Below are 6,715 nucleotides of genomic sequence, written 5' to 3' on the forward strand. Positions count from 1 at the left end.
CAATTCAGCTTGGGCTTATTTGATTGGACGAGATAAATTTGAGTTCAATTATTAATTTATGGTCGCTTTGATTTGTTCTCAACCTATACCCCCTAGCATAGGTTTTATATATCTAAAGAAGGATTTTTACTTAACCAAAAAGAAAATATGAATAGGTGTTTAAATTTATAAAAAAATGGGACCATGTTAGGAAGATAACGCAAGAAAAAATTTATTAAATATTTTAATTAGATTCTTACAACCTGTATTAATTTAATTATATGTTAAAACAGCTATTCATTAACTATTCGTTTGATGATACAAATAGAGATGCATCTTAAATTAAAAATTCACTAAGCCAGAGATATGTTCTATATTTACGAAAAAAGCTAGAGGAATAGATATTTCTCAATTGAAGCAATAGTTATTCCCTCATTACAATGGAAATAGCTATTTCAAGTACTTTTAGATTTTTATTATATAATCTAACACCAAAATTATTTCATTTTACATTTTTTCATTTATAATAAAAATTATTTATTTATTTTTAATAAAATAGTTATTTCGCATTCCAAACGTTAATATTTATTAATCGAATCCAAAATGATGGGTCCTAGTGTGCCTTTCCACCCATGTATGGTTGAATGTTTACCCTCTGATAATGTGACCCACACTTGGACCTTTCTGTCAAAACATATATGGAGCACAAAAGTAGATTCATTTGTGTGTCAAAACACCTAAACATATAAATTAACGGGTTAAATACCTCTTTACCCTTTGTGGTTTAAAAATTTTAATTTTTACCTTTTTTCAATTTTCATTTTTATTATAGGTGGTACCTATGTTATGAAAAAAGACGGAAATGATACCTCCGTCAATTTTTTCATTCAAAACTGACAAATTTTTACGTCAGCGACACGTGACTGCCATATTTATTTTTTTTTATTTTGAGGCTTTTTTTAAAAAAAATAAAAAATAAATAATGTAGAAGTGGTTCAACCATCCCTTTAGACCACATTGGGTGGTAAGGTATTTAACCCTAAATTAACACATCCACGCATATAGTTGAAAACTTCTTTTCACGGTATAAATATTTTCAGTTAGCTTTTTCCCTAATTTAAAGACATCAAGAAGATAGCTGAAATTTATTTTAAGGAAAAAAAAAAAAAAAAGAAAAAAAAAAAAAAACAAAACAAAAATACAAACAAAATTGTAGTGTCCGTATAGAATTTGTAACATATGTACATATATATGTTATAACATGTCAAAGAAACCTTCTTGATCGATATGAGGAGCGAGGAACTCTCCGCTTAGGGCATCCCCGTCCATTCCGAATTGCGGCTGCTTCTCTTAAAGTTGGGAGCTCTCCGTCTCCCACTGTCCTTGTCTGGGAGGTTTACAGAAACATCGATGACGAGAAGGAGAAGAATGACTGATGCAGGAGAAAATCAAGCATAAGATTTAAAAAATATTTTTTAAATAGGATTAGAACAAGAATAGAAAGAATTGTACAAAATACTTGAAGATTATTTTTAGAATAATATATTTTACTTTCTTTACAAATATTTTGCTTTGTCTTTCAAGTTTTGGGTTATATTTGTGTTTTTTATTTCTTTTTTTTTTTAATCCAATTAAGTATTCTGCTTGGAACATGAGACATCATTGGGAGAGAAGTCGGCTCTAGACTTCACCTCTCAGAAAACAGATCTGGGAGGAGGAGGCCTCCTCCTCTCCCTTTCCAATTCTACTCCTCGCTTCTACCCTCCCCCTCCCATTTTGGTTTTTTCTTTTGTTTGTAGGTGTTCTCCGACCAGATCAGCAATTTTGGTATCTCTGCTATGCATTCGTCCATCTACTTCCATGATATGCCATTCATCTCCTCCCTAGCAGCTGCTGTTATTTGCTGGTTGTGTTTTTGCTTCGAATAAGAGTTTTCTTCTCTTTAGATCTACCCTAATTGACGATATAAGGGATAAAGACAGGTGTGAGGGATTATCTCTCATGGCCTGGATAGTTCAGTGTAAGGGATTATCTCTCACAGCCGGTTTAAATAAATTTTACTAGGATATTTGGCTACCATTGTCTTAGATCTAGTATGCTCGAAGCAGATCTACTCTTTAACTATTTTTGTACATGGGTTAGCAGAAGATGAAAGTCACAGATAACACTTTATTGTAAGAATTTTGTTTGTATCTATAACTATGTAACCTCATAGCATGTGACTATGATTTTGTAGAACTTTATACTTTGTGATGTAAGAGATTTATGCTTGTGATCTTTGATCAATGAAATATTCAGATCCTTTGTTAAATAAATAAATAAAAAATTAAAAAAAAAAAGAAAAAGTATTCTACTTAGAAAGTACTCAAAACTTTTCCTATATAAAGATAGTCTGTATTATTTTGGAAGGAAAATGATACTTTTACAATAGGCGCACAACTTGTGCACTCCTCCCCCTCACATGAGGGTGGGGCCCAGACAAACTTTTTCTATAGGAAAATGATCGTTACACTTCACCTACACAACTTGTGCACTCACACCAGACACAAGGAAGTGGGACCTACACACTGGGCCCTACTTCCTTGTATCTGGTGTGAGTGCAGGAATTGTGCAGCATGAGTGTAACAATCACTCATCTTTCCTATATGAAGATAGTCTGTATTATTTTAGAAGGGAAATGATACTTTTACAACAAGTGCACAACTTGTGTACTCCTCCCCCTCAGATGAGGGTGGGGTCTCATGTGAAGGGGAGAGTGCACTTGTTGTGCACTCTTGTAGTGCAGCAATCAGGTTCCTATTTTGGAATCAAGTTTTGAAATATTAATTAAATTTAAGTCTTTCAGAGTTATATCTATATTTGCGTATTTGGAAAAATTAAGGTCTTTCTCTTCCCTATTAGTTATTTTTTCTCTTTCTGAATTATCTTTTTCAATCATCGATTCTTAGGCCTTGTTTGGTTTGGGGAATGGCTATTCCATTAGGAAAATGAATAGTCATTCCTAGGAATAGAAGATGTCGGAATGGAATGACTATTCCTAATCTTTAGTTTGGTAAGAATACATAGATTTTAATTGGAATTCAAAAAAAAATTACTAAAAAAACCTCACATTTAAAAAAAAAAAAATTGAAAAGAAAATCAAATTATTAAAAAAAAACAAAACAAAAAACAAAAAAAAAAAAAAAACAAAAAAAAACAAAAAAGAAGAAGAAGAAAACCCATGGGTGGCCGACCACCCATTGGGGTGGCCTGGCCACCCCCAAAATACTTATCGGGGGTGGCCATGAGAATCGAGGGTGGCATAGGCCACCCCCGGCTCCATATACTGGGTGGCCGGCCACCCAGTTAAGGGTTTGATTTTTTTTTAAAAAAAAAATAAAATATAAAATAAATAGTTTTTTTTGAAAAATATTGCATTTACCCCAAAGAATAGCTATTCCTCTCATTTTTTAGAGGAATAAGTATTCCTCTTCGTAAATGAATAGACCCCTACCAAACAAAAGAATGACTATTCCATAGAAATAGTCATTCCATTCCAAGGGCCTATTCCGCAAACCAAACGAGGCCTTAGTTTCTACTGCTATCATACGTTATCACAACAATCTTAGTTCTGTCTAGCGTCAGTTAGTATCAGAGCTTAGCGTCGTCCTCTAGAAAAAATTCATTAGTTTTTATGATTGGTGATCGTGGTTGGCCTAGACGTACAGGTTCTGAATGAGGAAGTCTCTTACGTACCATAAATATAGTATATATACAAGACGTGATGATTAAAGACTTGCAGAGGTAGGTTGCTGAGTTAACCCAACGTCTAGCAGTGCAAAACATGTAGATGTATTGCGATATTAACGATCGCGATTCAGAATCAAATTTCGAGAACTCATATCACAATCCTGTTCTGATTCGGGAACATCATGGTTTGGATGAACAGTTTGTTGATAAAGAATTTCAATATTATGAGGAAAACATTGAAGATCCTTCTCAATGTTTTGTAAATTGAAATTCTCTAACAACTTATGATACAATGTCAATGATGAAGATCTTGTAGAGATAAATTTTTTGTCATATGGTCAAGAGGTTGAATAAAAAGTGAATAATCGTGTGTTTGATGAAAGTCCAAATGGTAAAATATCTCAATGGAGTCTTGAGAAAATTAATTATGTTGATTTTCTTGGGATTGAAATTTTTCCTAAACAAAATCTTGATGTTAGTTTTGGCTTGTTGGAAGAAAATTTGATTTTTATTGGTCAAGAATTTTTTGAAATTTTTTATAGAGAGTGAATTTATGACAATCAATCAAAAGCTTGTGAAGATTACTTTATCTCAAGTTGGTTTCAGTAACTTCAAATCTAATATTCAGAGTCATGTTGTGATGGGTTGCAAGTTGTCTTTCTTTCGGTATTAAGTTGATTTGGTGTTGAGAAGTACAGGATGGAATGAATTGATGGACATCCAAAAGATTGAGACAAATACAATTTGAATTCGAGACGAATTCTTTCTAACCTAGTGAGACTAATGTAGGAGAAAATCAGCCATAAGATTTGAAGATTATTTTTTTAATAAGATCGCATCACAAAAATGGAAAGAATCATACAAAATATTTTAAGATTATTTTTAGAATAATATAGTTTACTTTCTCTACAAATATTTTTCTTTGTCTCCAAGTTTCGGCTTATTTTTTTATTTTTTCTTTCTTTCTTTTTATCCAAGTATTCTACTTGGAAAGTACTGAACTTTTTCTTATACAAAAGCATATTTGTATTATTTTGTATAAGATGATTTGTACGATGATTTGGTTCAATATGTTCTGTCTACTTCAAACATAGGACAATATTAGTTTATATAATGATCAAGTGATTGATATGTATTACAAGTATCCCTTCATGACTATCTAACATAAACCTATTGAGATATAATTGTCTTAGGATGTGTTTCACTACAACTCTTATTCTTGGTTGCTATTTGATCTGAAGAGTTTCGGTTTGACTATTGTTCTTTATTGATATCTCATCTAATATTTTGGAATCAAGTTTGGAAGTATTACTTAATTAATTTAAGCCTTTCAGGTTATTTCTCTGTTTGCTTATTTGGGGAAATTATGATCTTTCTCTTCCCTATTTGTTATTTTTTTTTTCTTGAATTACCTTTTTAATCTTCAATTAATTCTCAGTTTCTACTGCTATCATACACTGTGAGAATAATCTTAGTTCTATCCAGCATCAAGGCACTTCGTTGGTATGGTTTGGTGGGTGAAGCGATTTTGGGACTTAAGGTAGAGTTAAAAGGGATATAAATCAATTAGGACAGAAATGTCTTAATAACCATGCATCTAAAAAGTGACATATATGTGTCCTTTAAGTATATGATAGCATGTGCTTTCTTATCAATGCTATTTTTTTTTTTTTTTTTGAAACAAATAGCATGTGCTATTATAAAATCTGCAAAGCCATAAGTCATACATCATGAGAAATAGAGGGACAAGACCCCCTACACTCTAAGCCAGATGATCTAACTTAAAAACAGCTGCCTGAGCAAAAACATCAAACCTTACTAGAATTACATTTGAGCCTCCCTTACATTAATGCTCATTCACAAATAAAAGAGGACCGATCTAGCATCTAGCCAACAAAAATTCCAATAAAATCTGAGCAATACACATGCAGACTGTACAGGAGAAACAATGGAATACACAGCACAAAGCAAGAAAAAGAACCAATAAAACCAAGCTGCCAGCAGAGGAGGCAAGGACAGACTCCGCCAGAGATGGCGGCGCGTGGAGGCACGCACCGTCACCGGTACCACCCAGCCGTAGATCAGCCAAAGTAGTCCTCAACCCCACCATGCACGGCCCGAAAATGGCGGAGCGTGGCCATCACGAGCGCCAAAGAGCACAGGGCTCTCTGGCGCGTGTAGGCTATGCGCTGGACTCCGACTACCAGCAAGACCAGTACTTCTGGTAGCGAGAGCGAACAATGTCGGGGAACAAGGCTCAGGGGCGCGTGTCTTGAAAAAACAAACGTGGTTGTGTAGATCTGGCTTCGAAAAGTTGACGAAAACAGTTGAAAAAACTGGCCAAAACCATCGTTAAAGGACACGAACGGCCGCTACTTTCCCAAGCTGGACATCTTGATATTAGCTTTCCTGCCTGAGACAAAAGAAAGAAAGGAAAAAAAAAAAAAAACAACACAAAACAAGCCACCATAGCCTCAAAAGGCTAAGGGAAAGACAGCCACCACCAGATTTACCGGGGGGAACAAAAGCTCTACAGCCCTAAAGGCTGGGAGAGATCTAGCCACCATTGGGAAAACTCAAGGAGAAAAACAAAACACCTTAGTCCAAAAGGACTAAGGGACACGACGAGCCGGGAGGAGGGAGGCTGGCCTCCCTCCCCCGGCAACAACAGGCACTTTGGGGGTTATCTGGAGAAGGTCTTATCAATGCTATTAAAAAATCATATGAGAAACATATACTATTGAAAAAACATGTGCTTGTCACATGCTAAGAGATACATGTCAGACTGGGTTGTAGGAGCTCCTACAATCCAGTTTGTAGGAAATTCTTTTCCTTACATGCAGGACAAAAATTTCCTACAAACCGATTTGTAGGAAATTTCATACAACCCACATATAAGATTGACATGTATCCCTTAGCATGTGAAAATCACATATTGTTTTAATAGCATGTGCTTCTCACATGCTTTTTTTAATAACATTAATAAAAAACATGTGTTTCTCATATG

The sequence above is a fragment of the Alnus glutinosa genome, chromosome 11 (genome assembly GCF_958979055.1).
Source record: "Alnus glutinosa chromosome 11, dhAlnGlut1.1, whole genome shotgun sequence".
NCBI classification, from domain to species: domain Eukaryota; kingdom Viridiplantae; phylum Streptophyta; class Magnoliopsida; order Fagales; family Betulaceae; genus Alnus; species Alnus glutinosa.